Raw genomic sequence first — 21,943 nt, forward strand, 5'->3', positions numbered from 1 at the left:
AAAAATATAAAGAGATGGGGGAAAATGCTTCTAGTATCAACCTAACTCATTAACACCTTAAATAATATAATGCTTTCTTATACTCTGGACTAGTATTTTAATAAATTACATCATTGAAATATTGTTTCAGCAGCTATTTTGAAAATAATATAGAAGATACATAATTTGTACAGTATTAAAGCAAAAAAGTAACAAGAATATAATGTTTTCTTAATGAAGATAATAAGCTTTAAATGTTTCTCTGAGGAAACTCAAGAGGATATGCTCTAGTTAAAGATGAAATGACTTAGGGAGCACCAAATACCAATAAATAGATGTAGGGTTTTGCTGAGAGTTACATCTTCCTCTGCCTTCATTTGATAATTTCTAAGTTGAAGTCATATATGTCTTCCTTTTATAGAATTTGGGTTTCCAAATGGTTCAAGATCAGGCAGTGGAAGTTTGTGGGAATGAGATCAGATAAAATGAACTATCTGCATTCTTTTCAGAATATTAATTGCATTCCAGAACATAATTCACTTACTTAAAAATTAATTTAAAAAGTATAACCAGTTTTTTGTATTCTTGAAGCACAGTGATGTTTATACACTTTTTAAAATGCAAACATATTGTAGATTTTAGTCCTTACTTATACTGTGCCAAATGGTTGCTTTCTCTAGAAGTGCTTTGCATTGAGAAATGTTGAGGTGATAAGGGAAATATTACACCATAAACAGCTTAATAACAACAGTATTTAAGGAAAGAAAATTTCATGCCACCACCAGTAAGTCACTTGAGGAATTAACTTTCTCCTTTCCTCCACACCTTATTCCCCCCCCAAGCTAACTACTAAATATGGCTCCCAGCAGCCATATAAGCTAAATACTTCAATGTTTCAACACTGAGAATGCATGACTCAGTCAACAGAGGAAGTCTTCCTTATGTAATTCTCATCGCTTTTGTTCAAAAAGCCCTCCAAGAACTGTCCCACATGAAAATCAGCAGCAGCTGGTAGTCAACCATCTTCTGGAGGACCCCCATCTACACTGACCTGGATCTCAGAAGATTAGGCATACCATCTATTGCCAGACCTACTGATATGCACTGGAAGTTCCGCCACCTTGGTACAAAACTTCCACTCTATTCACATTACCTTCAAGAACCCAGTGTCACCCCTGTGTCTTGATGATAAATCACAGCAAGGCTTCAGTGGCAGAGGACATTAAAATTAATATCCAGATATCTCCTAGTACAGATAAATATGAACAGACATATATTACTTTTGTGAACATAAATTTGAACATATGAATGGCTACTATTTCTTCAAATGTGCAAGTATTAGCTACTTTATAGGACATGGTATAGTGGAAGAAACATTGGATTTGGAGACAAAAGACTCAGTTTCAATCTCAACTCTCCTACTTATTACATGTGTGACTCCGGGAAAGTCACTTTAACCTTCCTGGGTCTCAGTTTCCTCATCTATAAAATGAAGGAATTGGATTAAGTGACCTCTAATATACCTTTTAGGTCTAAAGCTATGACTCTATGATGGAGTTTTGAATATTTCATATGTACAATCACAAGAAAAAGTGAAAAGTCAATTCCAAGAAGACAGTGAAGGGAGAAGTAGGAAAATATGAAAAGAGAGGAATGGGTAAAAAGAAATATCAGTTTCCATTGTCCCCCCCCAAAAAATCTGTAAATCACTCTCATTATCTCATTATGAAAGGGATAAAGATGCTTCCATATATATATATATATATATATATATATATATATATATATATATATATATATACTAGCTTGAATTTTAAAATCTATTTTTGCATTTTTTTCTAATTAATTCCTCAAACTGAGGTGACATCCTGGATTCTCAGAAGTCATCATATCTATGCAACAAGACAAGAAGAAGAAAGTGTGGTCTTTTTTATGAGAGCATCTTAGAAAGGCAATCTTTAGTGAACACTTTGCTAGCAAGAATCATAGATTCCTATTTTGTATTAGCAACAATATAATTTTAAATACTGAAAAACTGTACTAACAGCAGATATATTAAAGGGTAAATAAATTTATTTAAAGTGTCCAGCAATGTGAATTTCTTGACAGAGCAATTTTAGAATATGGCAGAAAGATATGATTTTTAGTCTCCATGGTAAACAAACCAGTAATGTTGATTGTTTCAGTCTTGATTTCCCCTATTAACTTTCTTTCCTTTTTCCCTGATCTCATTTAGAATACCAAGACTCATTCTTCAAGTTTAACTTTCCTGACATCACCTTGCCAGCTCTGGAGAGCCTCTGAGTACTAGCAGGCAGCTTGATGATTCTGATAGCTCCATCTGCATTTTTCTTGTAATTTGCCAGACTTTATAATGCCTTAAAGAGTTTTACAAATATAAATGTATTGAGCTGTACATTCAATTTATTCACATAGATAAACCTTTGTCTTCTATGGTGCCATGGATTTGTTGGAAGACTTAATTTTACTGACAGTTCAAAACACATATGTTTAACCTTTATGGAGTTGCTGTCAGCTTCCAGCAGCCATGAAATTGGGGCACCAAAATCTAATGTCATGTTTACATTTCCTTTTCAGAAATGCCTATTCCATTTGTTCCTATAAACTAGATGTCAATAAGTACAATGTGGAAAATTGTGCCCAGGCATTTTTTTGCACTTTTACAGGAAATAGAATCCATTGTCTCTTTAGTCTCCCACATATTAAAATCCTGTGCAATAAAATAGGGAATTAAGCCAAATAATTGGTTGAAAAGACACATGTTCTAAGAGATCAGAGGTGGTAACAGTGGTTAATAGTGAAAATTATTCATTCTATATCACTGTTACATTATTACCTATTAGTTAAGGCTGCAAAGTCCCAAAATTCCTTCTGTATGTGTTCTTCTGACCCAACTGCCAACATATTGCTAACTGTGGGGCTACAAATGCAGAACTGAGTTACTTTCTATCAAAGTTTCTACCAAAATGATTTTATTAAGTACTTTCTATGTAAATGATATTTTTCTAAGTACTAGGGAAATAGACAAAACTAAGAATTGCCTCTACTTGCAAGAAGTTACATCCTACTATGGGGAAGAAGGCTGAGAGAATGCAACATGAAACGGGTAAATATAAACATGATCATTTGAGGAGGGAGAAATAAATAACAACCAATAAAATTCAAGAAAAATCTTCTTGTAGGAGGTGACCCATGAGATGAAACTATAATGGAACTAGGAAGGCTAAGAAGTAGAAATAGGTAGGCGATGCATTTTTTGAATATGAAAAGCATGTGCAAATGGGATGTACCAGACGGGAATAGCAGGTATTCCAGATTTGTTGAATACAAGATGAATGGAAGGGAATAAATCTGAAATAAATCTGGAAAACTAAGCCAGAGAATCAGAATTTAAAGGATTGATTAATCAGACCTAGAACCCATACCTTGGAAATGTACTTCAAAAATAAATCTGTACCAATGTACAAGTCTCTCAGAAGAACAGTAGATAGTATTAATTTAGTTTAAAAAAAGAAAGGGAGAAGAAAAGAGAAGGGGATTAATAGAAAAGAGGGTAGGTTGAGAGAGGCAGCAGTCAGAAGCAAATCATTGGTAAGGAGGGATATGGGGAAAGAAGAGAGAAAAGTTCAAACATGGGGAAGATGGAATGTAGGGAAATACAGAATTAATAATTATAACTGTGAATGTGAATGGGATAAACTCTCCCATAAAACAGAAACAGCAATATGAATTAAATACCAGAATCCTACAATATGTTGTTTACAAGAAACACATTAAAAGCAGAGAGATACACATGGTGTAAAGATAAAAGACTGGAGTAGAATATATCATGCTTCAGCTGAAGGAAAAACAAACAGGGTAGCAATCCTGATGTCAAAAAAGCAAAAGAGATAAAGAAGGAAACTACCTCTTCCTAAAAAATACCATTGGTAATGAATTAATATCAATATTAAGTATGGATATATCAAGTGGTATAGCATTCAAATTTTTAGAGAAGAAGCTAAAAGAAGACAGAGACAGCAAACTATATTATAGGAGAAGTCAACCTCTAACTTTCAGAATTAGATAAATCTAACCAAAAAATAAAAATGAAGAAAGTTAAGGAAGTGAATAGAATTTTAGATAAATTAGATATGATAGACCTCTGGTGAAAATTGATGGAGATAGAAAAGAATATACCTTTTCTTTCTGTGATAAATGGCACCCACTATTAGGACATAAAACTTCGCAATCAAATGCAGAAAAACAGACATTTTAAATGTATCCTCAAGACCATGATGAAAAAAAAAAATCACATGTAACAGAGGTCCATGGAAAGACAAACTAAAAATTAATTTAAAGTATAAGTAGATAAAACAACAAATCATGGAAAAAATCAAAAAGTTCATGTAAGACAATGACAGTGATGACACATCATACCAAAACTTTGTAGATGCAGGAAAAGAAACTATTAGGGAAAATTTTATATCCCTGAATTCTTACAAGATTAAAATAGAGAAAGAGAGATCAATGAATGGGACATATAACTAAAAAAGTGAGATAAAGAACAAATTAAAAATATGCAATTAAATAAATTAGAAATTCTGAAAAATCAAAGGAGAAATTAAGAAAACTATTGAACAAATAAATAAAATTAAGAGTTGGTTTAATGAAAAAATGATAAAATATATAAATCTTTGGTTAATCTTATTAAAAAAGAAAGAAGAAAACAAAATTACCAGCATCAAAAAAGCAAAAGGTAAATTCACCACCAATGAGGAAGAAATTAAAGTAATAATTCAGAGTTATTTTGTCCCACTGTCTTTCAACAAATCTGACAATATAAGTGAAATGAATGAATATTTACAAAAATATAAACTCACAGATTAATTGAAGAGGAAATAAAATACTTAATCTCATTTCAGACAAATAAATTAAACAAATCATCAAGAAACTTCACGAAAAAATATCTAGGTGCAGAGGATTTATAAGTGAATTTTATAAATCATTTAAAAACAACCAATTCCAATTCTATATAAAGTATTTGAAAAAAATAGATGAAGAAAAGGATCTGCCAAACTCCTTTTTATAAAACCAGCTGTTAATACCTAAACCAGGAAGAGCCAAAAAGATAAAGAAAATTATAGACCAATCTCCCTAATGAATATTGATACAAAACTTTTATATAAAATTTTAGCAAAAAGATTAGTGTAAGTTCTCACTAGGATAAAATACTATGATTAGGTAGAATTTATGCCATGTATACAGGGATGGTTCAGTAGGAAAACAATCAACATAATTGTTTGATAAACCCAAAGACTTGAACTTCTGTTCTCTTCAACTTATCTGTTGGGTAAATAGTATAGCAAAAGCTAAACAGATCAACATCTCATATCATATACCAAGACAAGGTCAAAATGGGTACAGGATTTAGACCATAAGCCAATTAGGGGGGAAAAGGATGTATCGATTTGTCAAATCTATAGAACAAGTAGAGATATATGACAAAAGAACAAATAGAGAATATTATGAATTGCAAATTGGATAATTTCGACTACATTAAGTTAAAAAAGGTTTTGCACCAATAAAACCAATGCAACCAAGATTAGAGGGAATGCAGAATGTTGGGAAACAATTTTGATGACTAGCTTTCTGATAAAAGACACGTTTCTAAAATATATAGAGAATTAAATCAAATTTATAAGAATACAAGACATTCTCCAATTCATAAATGGTCAATGGATGTGAACAGGTAGTTTTCAGATGAAGAAATTAAAGTTATTTATAGTCATATGATAAAATATTCCAAGTCATTAATTGAGTAGAGAAATGGAAATGAAAACAAATCTGAGATACTAACCCACACCTATCAAACTGGTTAAAATGACAAAAAAAAGGAAAATGATCAAGTTGGAGAGGATATGAGAAAACTGGGACACTAATGCACTACTAGTGGAGTTTTGATCATATCTGGAGAGCAATCTGGAATGATGCCCAAAGGACAATAAAAACAGTGTTTGATCCAGCAATACATCCACTAGGTCTATATCCCAAAAAGAAGATTTAAAAAATGTAGAAAAGTGTCTCTCATACAAAAATATTTATAGTAGCTCTTTTTGAAGTGGTAATGAATTAGAAACTGAGGGTCATTCAATCAGAATGGCTGAATAAATTATGATTTATGAACATAATAAAGTACTGTTTTTTCTCAGAAATTTTAAGTGACTCAAACTTTTGAAAAGCCTGGAAAGACTTGCATGAGCTGATGCTGAGTGAAATGAGCAGAAACAGGAGAGCAATGTATACATTAAAAGCACCTTTGTGAGATGATCATCAATGATCAATGTTCCTCTCAGCAATCATTGAACAAGGACTTGCTATGGAAAATGCCATCCACATTCAGAGAAAAAAAGCTATGAAGTCTGAATGCAGAACAAAGCAGATGTTCACTTTTTAACATTTCTTTTATGTTTTTTCTTTCCTTCTCATGTTTTTTTGCCCTTAATTCTAATACTTCTTTCATAACATGACTAATATTTAAATGTTAGACATTATTGTACATTACACCCTAACAAGAATATCTTCATTTCTGTGAACCCATGACAATTAATTTGACACAGAAATCCATCATGTATAGATTTTTCTGCAGATCAAACATTTTGAATTAAGAAACTGTGTTTACTATTTGTTTTCTTGGAATGAAGATATTCTTGTTAGGGTGCAATTTTTTATTTAAATTGCTTATTTTATTTTTTAATTTAATTTAATTTTTTACCAATTATATGCAAAGGTAATTTTCAGCATTCATCCTTTTCCAAATTTTTGAGTTTCTCATTTTTCTGTTACCCTCCCTATTTCCCCCCTCCCCTTCACAGTGAACACTCCAACTTAGGTTGTAATGTCTATCAAACCTCTTTCCTTAAAAAATGTATCTTAGAAAATACTCTGATTTCAGTGCTCGAGGCAATACCCCATTGCTATGCCCCATGAGTGATGGGGGAAACTTCTATTAACCCTACATCAGCTCTTTGTCTAAACGTTTCTAAAATTAGAGCCCTGAGTGTATCAGAGTGTATAGCCTGTTCTATGTTTGAAACCCTGGCATGCTAATAGAGCAAGAAATAGGACTGACAGTTAGGTGGAAGATGATACTCCTCCGAATTGATATCTATCCTTGGCATTTCCCATGGCTGCCATTCCTGTGTAACACTGTCACCTTCCCCTTCAACCCTGCATTTTTCTATGGCATTAGATAAATCAATCTACAACTTTCCCACCCCCTTTAGTACTATCTCTCTGCTTGATATTAGGATTGTTAATCATAGACAGGGTTTAGTTATTATTTAGTGTACTCCAATATCCAGAGACAGAAAGTTCCTTAAATGTGGGGAAAAAACACCAACCTTTAGTTTGAAATAAAGATTGCAACATAAATAAGTTCCTATTTTAAAAACTGAATGCCTAAGCTTAGCTAATTCATCTCTAAATGTTTGTTTGCAATAATAAAGACCAAAAGTAAGTGATTTTACACTGCAGAATTAAAGCTGGTAATCATTATTAACTATTCCATGGCAACCACAGGTTTTCATCATCCATCTTGTTCTAAAACCTAAGGCTTTAAAACTGCAGTCCGAGATTTCAATAAAGTATATGTTTTAGCCTTTGCTTTCTGACAAATTTGGGAGTCTAGTTAAAGACTACAGTTTAGGGACTGGATATGAAGGGGTATAGACAATTTTTTACTCTCTTCTACTAAAGATGAATTTGCCTTAAATTTGTTTGACATTTGATACTATATACTATACTTTAATGCATTACATAAATTCTCTAAATTATACTCTATCACAAATCAGCTTATACAGTTTATAATTATACAATTTGTAGTTCTATAAATGACTCTCAACCATCAATATCATTCTATCCCCCCAAAAAAATAATTTCCCCCATGCCCCCATAGAAGCAACCCCTTAAAGTTAAGAAGCAGGGATTGTTTCATGGCTAATGTATGCTTTCCTGAATTCACAGCAATCTTCTGACATAAGAAAATGCAACCCAATAGTGTTTCACTAACAGTAATTTCTTAATTTAATAAATTCTTAACAGGAAGACATCTTGCTATACCTTAACTCCCTTTCAACAGCACCTGCAACAGTACGAGGTAACAGTGTACACTTTACAAATACTATTTGATTAGACAGAAATAATAATTCATGACTGTTGCCCATTTCTATTGAACAAGAGTGGGACAGATTACTGGAGGATGGCCATTGTTATTGAGGTTCACCTGAACCTTCAAGAAAAAGTTGCTACAACTTTTATTCTGGAGCAAGTTTAGTTATTACAAATCATCAAAGTTCCTGTAATATTTCCTGGACACCCAAGTTTAAGATGGATATCATTAAGTTGGAGAAGAGTACAATCAGGATGGTGAAGAACATGAGTCCCTATCAGACAAAGAACAGGGTGTGTTTAGCATTTATACATGTATTGATATCTACTTATTCATTTATATCTATAAACATCTTTTTCAAAATTATATCCATATTCATATATGTGTAATATACAACAGATGACTATGACTAACAAATACATTTGGGATAATAATATATTGCATATACATTTAGGTCATATAAAACACATAATATATAACATCAATAAGGCAATCGTTATCATTTACATTGCTCACATGGAATGAATGTCATATCACATGTGTAATATGGACTGTATTGGACCATACTAGATTGAATTGGATTGGACCAGGATGACCTAGATTGATTTGCACTTGATTGAACTAGAATGGATTGAATTAAATCAGATTGGAATATCTTTCCTGAATTGAATTGAATTCGACTGGGATAAAATATATTGGTGTGGTACCATATCACACATGTGTAACATGTCATTTATTACCTAGGGAGAATATATTATAACTACCACATGATTGAGATTATTCATATATATATATATATATAAATATATATATACACACACACACATATATATTACCAAGTATGTGTGTGTTTGTGAATGTGTGCGCATGTGTGTGTGTGTGTGCGTGTGTGAAGAGAGAGAGAAAGAGAGAGAGTAGAGATGGTTTGCCTAAGAGCACTTAAAAAAAAACTTTACTACTAACTCCATTACTCTAGCTCTCCAATTAAAGGACTCAGTATCCTGATGAGACATGATACCATTTCTGTTATAGTATATCTATCTATATCATCTTGTTTATATATATATATACATATAAGTATACAACTATAGTATATGTCTGCCTAGAAGGAGATAGGAGGGAAATCATAGTTATTTTCATTCACTTGAAGAGATGACTCATGGAAAATGGATTAGGCTTGTTTTGTTTGATCTTGAAGGAGGAACTAGGAACAATATGTGAAAGAGGCAAAAAGTTAAATAAAGTCTTGATCTCAGAAAAATATCAAAGTAATTAGAGATGTCCAAAGTGGAATGAGTTGCCTTTAAGGAACTGAAAACTAGGAACTCTTCAAACAGAGAATAGGTGATCATTTATCTGGTATATTAGACTAGGGGTTCTTTTGGAGTCTCTGCCATGATTCCTTCCAATTATCAAGTTCTTTGATTCTGTGACCTTAAGTATGCCACATTATTCCTCATCTGGAGAAAAAGAATGTTGGGTTAGATTATCTCTAAAGATTCTTTCCAACTCTAAATGCTATAATAGATTCTACTAGCCCCAAATGATCCAGAGCTCAGTTCAGATTCAGCAAGCAATCCTAAAACCAAAACTCTCTGATGAAAAGAAGGCAAGACCAAATAAGCCATCCTATGCTATTTCACTGACTACTAAATATTAACTGTGTAGATACCAAATCATGGCAGTTTGGAAATTTGTATAGAGGTCAATTTCATTTAATTATGAAGACAATGTCTGTTAGTATGATTATGGCATAAAGTTTTCATTAGTTAAGAGCTTAGAATGACAATTCCTTTCCTATATGAAGATCAAAATGTACCTGTTATTTAGAACCTTGGAGAGGTGCCTCAGACTCAGAGGTGAAATGAATTGTTCAGGGTCACAAAGCAAAAAAAAAAAAAAAAAGATGTCAGAGGTAAGTTTTGGGTTCAGATTTTTCTGACTCCAATTCCAGTATTTAATCCATTAAACTAGGTTTCTTCCCCTAAAGCCTTCACTCTGTGAAACAATGATGCCTAAATTAACCAGATGCTACTTTCTCTGGGCAATGAATGAAGAAATGTTCTCATTGTTCTAATAAGTCAGAAAATTTATTACTACAATAACAACAACTAATATTTATGTAATGCTTCAAGGTTTGCAATGTTTTGCATATGCCAACTTATTTTGAAATAAGTTCTATACAATTCTGCAGCTTCTAGCTTCTCAAAGTGAGCCTCTCCCAAAAAAAGCATAAGAAGATAAAACTCACCATCTATATGTAATGCCCAAATGACCACATAATAGAAAACTAAGATAAACAAAACAAACCCCTAGAAAAACTTAGAGTTGGGAGATTTGAGTTCAAAGTTGAAACTTTGATGCCTGCACAGGATTATGAACATGGGCAAGTCACTTCATTTCCTGGGCCTCGGTTTCTTCACATACGACACAGAAATAATCATTTCTATACTACTACTAGTATAGCCTGGGCTAACTTTACATGGTCTCCTGAAAACTATATCCAGTTTCAAAGTATTCTTTAGGTAAGCATATATTCAAAACCTCCCCTTTTTAGTTCCCCCTTTATATTCTCTCACAGATCAAACCAAATTTGACACACAAAATCACCAATACAATATGTCCATAAAGCTTCAAGCACTAGATAACTGTGAGTTATTAAGAAGCAGAAACAGGAAGGAGGAGCTATTGAAAGAAAATTCATTTTTGATTTTTCAAATTATTGGCAAGATTATTAATTTTATGTATTATGTATTAATTATGTATTAATTATGTATTAATTCCCTAAGTAAATAGTATCCAATAAGGTTGACAGGTAGATATGCTCAAAAATTAGGAATACTATCTTATTATTAATATTCCAAACTCATTCTAAACCACTTGCATAACACCCATGAAAATCAAAGGGAGATATTTGTATGAGCTGGTGACAGGGTATGACACTTTGCCATCTTAGGCCTGTGGCTCTCTATGACTTTTCTGCTGAACAATATCTATTCTTGTCAATAATACAGTGTTGGTAGAGCTAACAAAAGCAAGTCTGTATTCAGTTCTGTCATACATCATTAGCAAAATTGCCAGCTAAAGTTCCAATTCCAGACTCTTTATTGTTGGTAATGAGGTACAAAGAAAAAAGAACACAGCTCAATTTTTAGATGCTATATTGAGCTTTCAGAACAGAGAGCTAGAAAAGAATGATGGAGATTTAGCATGAAGGGTCAAGATGTCCTCTGTTATAGAATAACTTTTATGGCTCCAACTACTCTTTGAAACTCTATCACGTAGTTGCTGCCATGAATAATGGGGGTTTACATATACATAGCTCTTACAGCTCTTTGCAAAGGGCTTTAACATATATTTTCTCATTTGATTCTTACAATTCTGTGGGACAAGTGCTATTTTATTATATCCATTTTACAAAAGAGGAGACTGAGTCTAAGGATACATAAAATGCTCAGTGTTGCACAGCTTGTAAGGTATTTGAATTAAGGTCTTCTTGATTCCAAGTTCAGAACTTCAGTGACTATATCACTTAAATGTCTCCAAGGCAAACTTATCACTAGGTATATACTCTGAGTATGGCCTAATAGTAATAGAATTCCCTTTGCTTTCCCTAATGGTTTGTAATTTTTGTATTATGATAGGTTGAAGTTGACCAAGATGGGTTTTAGTATGAAAAAGACTCTTTAAGGAGTAATGTTCATTGGTATAGAAGGCCTATTAGCCCCTAGTTTATTATTGATTCCTGATACTCCCTCATCCTGGAGACAAAGATAAGATTATTCATAGGAACAGAATTCATTATGGTCTCCCCTTTATAGCCTGGTCACACCTGGGGAATGTTGAAAAACATGGCTTCAGTCACCTGGCTTGCTGGGATTTGTATGCTGACTGACTTACATTTACTCTTTCCTTTTTTGTTCTGGAATCAAGATCTTATTAGCATAGGGCACTATGAAGAGAAGAATTTTATTCTACCAATGTAGATCGAAATTTGCTCTGTAAATTATACTCTCGAGTTGTTGACTAAACTAAGAGGATGCTAAGTGATACAGTGGATAGAGAGCTGATCTTGGAGTCAGAGTCAGGTCAGACCTGAGTTCCCATCTTTAGAAACTAGTAACTAATTTAACCTCTCAGCTTCAGTTTCTTCATCAGTAATGAGGACAATAATATCACAAAGCATTGATGTAATGCTAGGGTATTTTTTTGTTTGTACAAAATTATAAAGCCAGTTTAAGCCAGAAGAAGGATTTGAACACAAGGTTTTCTTGATTCCAGGACTGGCTCTTAGTTTACTCTGCCATACCCCCTCTCATTCACTCTTGAAATAAAAATAGAAAATAGAGGGACCTAAATAGCAATTTGTTGTATTCCTTTAATATATATGACCAAAATATATACAATGATAATATCTTTCACAAGCCTTGCTTCAAATACAACTATGACATCTGATGAACTTGTAGGGTCATTGAAAGTACAATTCTCACCATGACCATTAGACTTTCTCTGGAGACTATAAGAATCAAACAGCCTGGTGATAACATCATAGCTTATGTTGCAGAGCAGAGCCATCTGCCTCCATACTGCAAAGTAGGGAGGGTTTCTTAGACAATATGTTATATAATGATTCTTTTTATATATCTAGAGATTGAGGAAACCAACCAATAATGACTCTTGACTGAATAACTTGGAAGCAATATAGTGGTTCAAATCAAGGCCTCATCCAGTTACAGGAACTATATAAATCATAGCATCACACACACACACAAATAATGATCTAATATAAATTTCTGTTCATGTGAAAAAGATGAAGACTCTTGTCAACAAAGTCAGCAGGACATTGGAAGTTCAGAATCTCTAATATCACCTCATTAGTTTAGACAAATTCACTCGTTCCAGATCTAGAAGATGGCCCTAGTGTTCCTTCACAGAATCAAAGATATGGAAGCTAATTATTCTAAAATAAGGAGAGCTAGCTTCAGAGAAGATCCATCTATCAGAATCCATTCATTCACAACTGCCATAACAGTTTACAGCACCTGGTTTCAGGAAGTTTCAACTATTCACAAGTCAGGGAGATCCAGGAGTAATTCCATGTTCCAAAGAAATTATAACAAGATGTCTGAGAAATTATAATGTTTATAGTGATTCATAAATGAATATAGGGTAAAAGTGAATCAAAAATCAGTAAAATACCTTTAATAGCTTTTCTCCCTCACATAGGAATTCCCAAGGTTAATCAGATCAAATCATTCATGTTCTCAGTAGGTTATCACAAGCTGTTCTTCAAGGACCTGGTTGTTTACAAGAAATAACTACTGTCATTCTATCTTAATCATTTAGTTAGCTGGCATTTACTAAGTGGTTAATATGTTACAAGCACTGTACTAACTTTTGCAGATACAAGGAAAGGAAAAAACCGTCTCAACAAGGTCATATTGTATTGATAAGAGGTGAAAAACTGTACATAAAGGATATGAACAGTGAACGGGCAATAAAAGAAGAAAATACTAGTAATTAATTGGCAGGGCTCTGGGGTCATGGGAAGATGACAACTTTGAAAATATCTTTTGCAGAAAGTAGAAATTGAGTTTAATATTGAAGGAAACCAAGGAAGTTAGAAGACAGAGGTGAGGCAGGAGAGCATAAGAGACATGCCAGTAGAAGGACAAGGAATCAGGAGGAATATCAAGAAAGCTAGTGTTGTTGAATTATAAAGTGTGTGGAGAACAGTAAAATGTAAAAGGACTGGAAAGGTATGAAAGCACAAGGATATAAATAGCTTTAAATGACAAAACAGAGGATTTTGTATTATCCTAGAACCACTGGGATTTATTGAGGAAAGAAGAAACATAGTCTTATTCTTTAGGAAAATACTTTTGTTAACAGAGTAGAAGATCTGTGGGGAGAGACTTGAGTTCAAGGAAACTATTACAATTGTCCAAACATGAGGTGATAAAGGCCTGAATCAAGGTCAAAGTTGTGTGAGTGGAGAGAGAAGACCTAAGTCCTAAGCAAGTTCAAAATATATCTTTTGCTTTAAGGAGAAAATTTTGAAGATGTGTTTAAGCATCTAAGCAAACAAGGCACCATTAAAGCAATTACACATGAATATTTGGTAAGCAATACCATTTTGCTTGAATTAAAGCTTAATGATAGAGTAAGAATTATTTAAAACTATAAATTTAGTAAGACTCTGAATTACTTATAATCATTGCTTGCAGTTAATCAATTCTGCTTTTCTTCTTAAAGGGGAAAGATTTTACAAACTTAGCCTTGAGTAAGTTTTTCAACAGTTGATCATCAATGATACTACTACAAGTTGTCTCATTAATCAAAAGACCTTACAAGTTAAATTCTTTGGTCCTGAATTTCTGATATGCCCAGGGTTTTCCATTCTTTCATGAAGAATTGATTTCTAGAATCCCAAGTGTAGCTTCTGTCAAAGTTTAATAAGTTTCTCTAAACTATATTCCAGGTAAAAAGATTGATTTCTTTAGAGAGTACTCAGCCTTCACCTCTCAGGCCCCTTGCCACTAGGTAAGAAATGAGGACACCTGGGTACCTCCCCTGTGTTAATTACAAATTCAGGAAGACAATGATCAGGATGCTGGAAGACTTGTCCTGCCATGAAAAGATAACTCTTCAAATAGCATTGTACAAGGATGATAGACTTTGGGGAGCAATTTGGGCAGCTTAATATTATGCAACCTTCATTGTCAGACCACAAAAGGCTAATAATTTTCCCTATCTTTTGTTTTTGCATAAATATTTTCCCTCTCTCCCAGTTCAAGTGTGATCATTACCTTAATGACTTCCATCTATTGGTTTAATAAAACTTCATCTCTAACCTATGTTTAACCCTATATTTTTAAAGTGTTTACAGTTTTGGGGTTCATATATCATATTTTCATTGTAGGACCAAGAAAGGATGAACACAAGAGAAGAGCTTCAAAAAATTCTACTTTTTTCAAAACATTAGCTATTAAAATGCAAAAAAAAATAGAAACTTGAAATTATAACTTCACAACATCTTAGGCTTGTAGTCCTAGTAATAATATTTACCCCCCACAGAATAAGGTACATGTGATTTGTGAAGTCTATATTCCCAAATCAAAGCAGGCTCTTCAGACCTCCTTCTGGGGATAATCAATTCTAGCCCATTTTGTTTTCCAGGAAGTCTCACACAATGAAGTCATTCCATTGCCTACTGAAAAAATTGTTTCATGGTTTTGAAAATATTAATAATCGGCTGATGTTTCCAGGTATTTATGCACAGGCATGTACATATATACACATATATATATACACACTAGAACAATCACTTACATAAGCATACTAATATATACACATAAATACACATGCGCATACATAAATATTTATAAATATATACTCATACAGAATATTATTTCTTACCATGGACATTTCACTTTATTTCATTGGTTCTAGACTTAACAAAATGCAAAGTGGCACTAGTATTGATTCCTCCTGAAGAAATATGCTATCTGCAAAATGTAGCTATATACAAGTTAACTTTCATTATCCACGGAGAGATAACAAAGTCCTGCCTACATGTTCCATTCTAGTCATATTTTTGCAGTTTATGCTGTTCATAAACTTCTCAAAGAAGTCAGGAAGGAATAAACCTAAGTCTAAATTGTGTCTCAAATCTTTTACCTGGGATTTTTTTGTTCAATCGTCATGACTAAATACTTTTCTCCAAACTCAAGTAGAGGAAAAAACTCTATGTCAAAGTTCTGAGTATCTGCTGCTGTAGATCCCAAGTTTTTCTGTACTATTGAAAGTTTTTATTTTAGATGATCTTCCTGCCCCACTCTTTACTTTGGTCAAATCACGTGGTTAACTATGTGAGATCTCAAACTATTCTGTGTCTGGAAGTAGATATAGATAGAAACAGTGGTCTGAGAGGAAATGCCTGAGGAATTCAAATTATTCATAAACCAATAGCAAAAACTACCTATTCACAAAGGATGACTTTTTTTTAGGATTTTGCAAGGCAAATGGAGTTAAAGTGGCTTGTCCAAGGCCACACAGCTAGATAATTATTAAATGTCTGAGGCCAGATTTGAACTCAGGTACTCCTGATTCCAGGGCCAGTGCTCTATCCACTGTGCCACCTAGCCGCCCCAAGGATGACTTTTAAAATAGAGAATTGTCTTTTAATTCCAAAAGATAGCTGTCACAGTTTTTTGGCCAGAGCTAGATGTAGTGGTATCTGAGAATTATCCTTATGAAAATGTTGACTGGAAATTATACCTAATAATAATTAACAATAACTAGCATTTAAATAAAATTTTCAGGTTTCTAAAGAACTTTACAAATATTACTTCATTTTATTCTCATAACAAGTCTGGAAGATAGGTTCTGTTATTATCCCATTCACTGATAAGACAACTGAGGCAAGAAAGGTGAAGAATTTGTCCAGCATCAGACTGCTAGTAAATGGATTTTAACTCGTCTTCCTGACTTCAGGTTCAGCACTTTATCCATTGTGCCAACTAGCTGTCAAACCTAACTAGTGACCTGCAATTAATTCTGATGTTGAACAGATCATAACTTAAGCCAAATTATATTCTATAACTCATCAAAAAAATCTACTTCTCAGTGAGGAAGGTTAGAAAATTGGGAAAGACAATGGAACTGAAAATACAGGAAGGAAGGGGAAACAATATTTCCACTTTTTGGTAAGAAAATAAGTCACCATCAACACCATATATGTAGCTAGTATATTTAAGCAATATAATTTGTTTAACTTTACAATTATATTCAAATCAATTCTTCACCAGTCTGTGAATAGAGAACATTAAACTGAGAGGAGAAACTATATATGGGCAAAGAAAATTATCTAAGAATCTCAGGCAAGGCAATAGTATTTTTCCCTCCTGTATTTCATTGTAAATTTCTGATTCTTTGCCTATTATATAGAGTGAATATTTCTCACAAGACATCTCATGCACCTATCATCATGTTGATGATCTGCTCCCAATGCCTACATACAGTTAGCACTAGTGAGAAGTTCATTTGTGATGATTATGTACTTCATTCACATAATGGATAAGAACCTCTGGAAACCAGTTCTCTCATTTAACATATGTCCTATAGGGCAAGTTCCTATAGAAACATGGGAAGTCTCATTTTAAACGATGTGAGGAGAGTAATTGTGATAGCTACATTCTCAAAAAGGTTCAGAGTGTTCCCAGCTCTATCGCAGACTATCTTGAGCTAGTAATTTGAAGCACATAGATTGCCAAACACTGTTGTTTCTTTCAGTCTCATCCAAGTTGGACATTTTTAGAAAGAAACATTAATTGAGCTGCTACTATCAAGTCTTTTCATCTCCAAGCAATTGGTCAAACTGACCGATTGGAAATTACAGAAAATGACTTGCCAGACTTCTCATCATTTAACTTGTCCTCCCATGTTCAACAGGAGTCAACATTACTGAATGATCATTCGAGTAAAGCCTCCATTCTAGTGTTTCTCAAAGTTTTCCATAGTGGTAGATGTCATCAATTTAAACAAACCCTTGTGCTAAAATCTCAAATTGCATTTTTAACACTTTCTTTAAAAACCACAATATATGATTCATTTTTTTAAAAAAAATCAGCAATAATATGGGATATTTCAAGTTTTCTTGCAGTGAAGTTTGATATATATGACTCGCTTTGGTCAGCATCTCCCGGAAGACTTATGGAATGACTTAAAGGACAACCAAGAACATATTCTGGATTTTTACCATGTCCTCTTTGTTCATTTTTACCCACAGTAGATTTTCTTGCTAGAAATTAGGAAGTTGGATCAAGGTGAGTTTCTGTCACAATCCCTAAGTCACAAGATTCCAGTCATACAAGTAGCTCCAGAGTATAGATGAGCCAGTATTGCATTGATCAATGGCAAAACAGTCCTTCCAACAGTGACTATATAATGGCAGAATCATTAAATATATCCCCTAGAGACATCTTTAACATTGATCTTTCGATTATAACTCCTAGATACTCACTGGAGTCACCAAGCGAAGGAATCAGTATTTCTTTTCTGGGAATCACTATAGCCATGAACATATTAAGAAAATAGCCTTGAAGAAATTTGTCCTCTTGTTAGGTGAGAGTGTCAGCCATGGAGGAAATTTAGTTACACATGTATAAAAATCCCAATTGAATTTAATAGCACTTTAAGATTTGCCTCATTTGGCAATCACGAAAACCTGAGAGATAAGTGTTTCAGGTATTATTAATCCCTTTTTATAGACAGAAAAAAAAGAAAAGTGGGCCAAGTGATTTTTCTATGGTCGCAAAGCTGGCATAGAGTCAGATGAAGGATTCCCATATCAGATTCTTTTCTGTTATGCCACATAGCTTTAGGGGAAGATCCTTTCAAAGGTAGTAATGTTGTTCTCTTTGAGTGCCTTGTTTCTTGCCAGGTTGGGTGGGAAGTTCATTTTCTAGACGTATGGATCCACAGGGTCATTGCCCCTAAAATAGTTATGCAGGTTAAAAGAAAAGACATCCTACCCAAATAGACCTTTATGTCCTGGTGGATAGCTGAATGGAAAAGGAAGCATGTCATAGGCCCAGCCAACTTTGTTGGAATGTTTATACTTCTCAAAATAAGGGATAGCTTTCTGTCTCTTCACTATCAATGTTAAAAGCAATCAATCAATCAAATCAAAAAACAAGTTAATTTATTGATCCCTATTTCCTTTGTACAAACATTGGGAATTTTCTCAGTAATGTGTGTGTGTGTGTGTGTGTGTGTGTGTGTTTGATCTCTAGCAGACCTATACTTTTCTATCTGAAATTCATCATTCTCTTTCATTATGTACTTGTTAGCCTTTCCAAAAGTTTTTTTTTTATTTTGGAAGAGGAATCAGTCAACATTTAAAACTTAAACTTGAATAACTAAAAGTTCCTGGAAGAATTCATATAATAAAATATGAAAGTCTCCAAGGATGAGTTTCTCAGTCAAGTCCCTACAATAGAGTACCTATACTATGAAAGGAGAAGAAATCAGATTGGAATGAAATTGGATTCTTGAGCTCATCATTTCAAAGCAGGAATCAATTACTATCCTCCAACTATTAACACAAACTCTCCTCCATTCCTCATCGCAAATACAGAGTCAAACATATTCTTTCATGGAAGGCAATACTTTTCCCTCCTAATTATTATAGCTCTAAAGGTCTTAAACTAAAATGTTTGATCGATGGCTTTTGAATATCAGTTTTTCAGATCTGTTTCATCTTGGAATGCAGAGACACAGATATTTTCATTACCTTTCCCTGCTTTGTGAATGTGACTAGACATTAAACAATAGACTCATGCTGCTAGTCGTAGCTTATGAGTCCTAAAGCTCCCATAAAATTCATATATTCAATGGTTTTCACCACTGAAGTGACACATCAACCTACTTTCATCAATTTAAATGAAAACATAGTAAGCAGTAATAAGGACACTGATTTCCATGCGTATTTCCTCTTTTGAAGAGCCTATGGTTTGAAAGGTGCTCTTCATAAGCTAAGTTCAATGGTTTGAAATGGGAAGCAGATATAAAATAAAATGTTGATACTTGAGAATTTCTATATAAGCAAAAAAGAATCTAAAGAATTTTTTTTTAATCTTTCCCCTCACTTCAGCCACACAGAGAGCTCCCACAAACAATCTAAAATATACAAATGCAAGTTGTTTATTGTACCACTAACCCCACCTTGGACTAGCACTGTCAGGTTAAGGGAGAGGGAAAATCCTCAAAGATTGGGATTCAGTGGATATTGAAATTAGTTTCAATAAATTAAGTTGACAAGAAAATTCTCAAGGAATGGCTGCAATTTACTTTTAAATATAAAATTTAACCAGACAGACAAAACTTGAGCATATTTTTGATTTTGCAAAGAGAACTTCAAAATTTTTATTTGTTCTAAATCAGCAAATACCCAAGAAAGTGTTCAGAAGTTGGTATAGTAGATAGAATGCTTGGCTAGGAGTCGGGAAGATTCATCTTTCTGAATTCAAATCGAGTTTCAGTCACTAATTAGCTGTGTGTGACCCTGGAAAAGTCATTTAACCCTGTTTGTCTCACTTTCCTTATATGTAAGACTAACTGGAGAAGGAAATGGCAAATTACTCCAGTATCTTTACCAGGAAAGTCACGAATAGGGTCATGTAGAGGGGGACACAATTGAAAAATGACTAAACAACATAACATTCATACCACAATTTTTTTGACTGAGAAACTCATTCATGTAGATATATATTAAAAATATATTTTAAAATAAATATTCCCATACTTGAATTCCATACTTGAATTCCATTTTTGTTTATAAGCACTTTGTAGATTAAGGAAAGATGACATTTGTTAGTGATAAATGTGACATTCTATGCTTGAGTCCAAAAAAAACATCAAATTCACAAATATAGAAAGGAGAAGATAAGGTTAACCTTGGGGATATCTGTAGGGATCTGAGTGAACTGAAAACTCAGTGACTGAAAAAGTCAACTATGTGATGTTTTAGCCTAAAATGCTAATACCATCTTGGACCACTGGAATGTTAAGAGTAAAGGAGGCATTTCTTGAAACCATTTCCAAAGTTTCACTATGCTATGTCTTTATTAGAAGACATCTGGAACACAAATGTTCATTTTTGGTTGCTTTATTTTTAAGAAGGCTTGTCCAGGATTATGATAATAACAGAGAACCAACAAGAAGATTGGTGGAATTGGGGATATTGACCCTAGAAAAGACTTCAGGGGAACTTAATAGTAGCTTTAAAAAACTATTCACAGAGGAGGAATTGGATTTGCTGTAGAACTAGAAATGATGGGAAGGGGCTACAATGAGGCAAATTTGGACTTTTGTTATGTGGCAAAAATTTAATAGTTAGAGTTGCTCATAAGTGGAATATATTGTCTTGAGAGGAAGAAAGTTCCATCCCACTGGATGTTTTTAAGTAGAGACTGAATAACACTTGTTAGTATTGTAAAGTGGATTCTTGTTCAAGACAGATTGAATGAATTAGATTCTACTGTCTTTCCAACTCTTAGATTCTGTGATTATCTATGGAAAATTGTTACATTTAAAATCTTTGACAAGGCATACTTCTGAACTTTTGCCCCTTATCATCAACCACAATTCACTGATACTTCCAATAATCGTTAGTTAGTGGATACTGAGAGAATACACTGTCCTCATCCTGACTCTGTTGTAAAACTTAAATTGAATTATTTCTGAAAATTTTATCATTTCTTGAATTACATTGTTTCTCATTGACTGCCCATTGCCTCTAGGATAAAATACAAACTTCAGTGTTAAACAATTGAAGTCCTTCACATTCTTGTTCCAATTTGTGTTTCTAAACTGACTAAACATTACTCCCCCTCCTACACTGTACACTTCCACTAAACTGGCCTTCTGACTTCATATTTTGACCCAGTCTGTCCCCATGCCTGAAATGTTCTTCCATCTCATCTCTAATATTGGAATTCTAATGTCTCTTTAAGGCATAGCTTTTATGACATCTTCTTTAAGAGGATTTTTTTGATCTCCACCATTGTTAGTGGTCCCCCACCATACCAGTCACTGTACATTTATTTTGTACATTTTAATTCAAGTTGCTCAACTGGTCAATATTTCCTAAGGTTTGGGAAGGTATATCAAGCTTTATTCCTTCCTAATAAATGCTAAGTACACATAAAGGCCAACGCAAATAAGGAATATCAAGTAAACTCATTTATTCAAGTATATAATAAACAATGTGACAGAAAATAAGTGTGGAAA

Source organism: Macrotis lagotis, chromosome 1 (assembly GCF_037893015.1).
Source record: "Macrotis lagotis isolate mMagLag1 chromosome 1, bilby.v1.9.chrom.fasta, whole genome shotgun sequence".
NCBI classification, from domain to species: domain Eukaryota; kingdom Metazoa; phylum Chordata; class Mammalia; order Peramelemorphia; family Peramelidae; genus Macrotis; species Macrotis lagotis.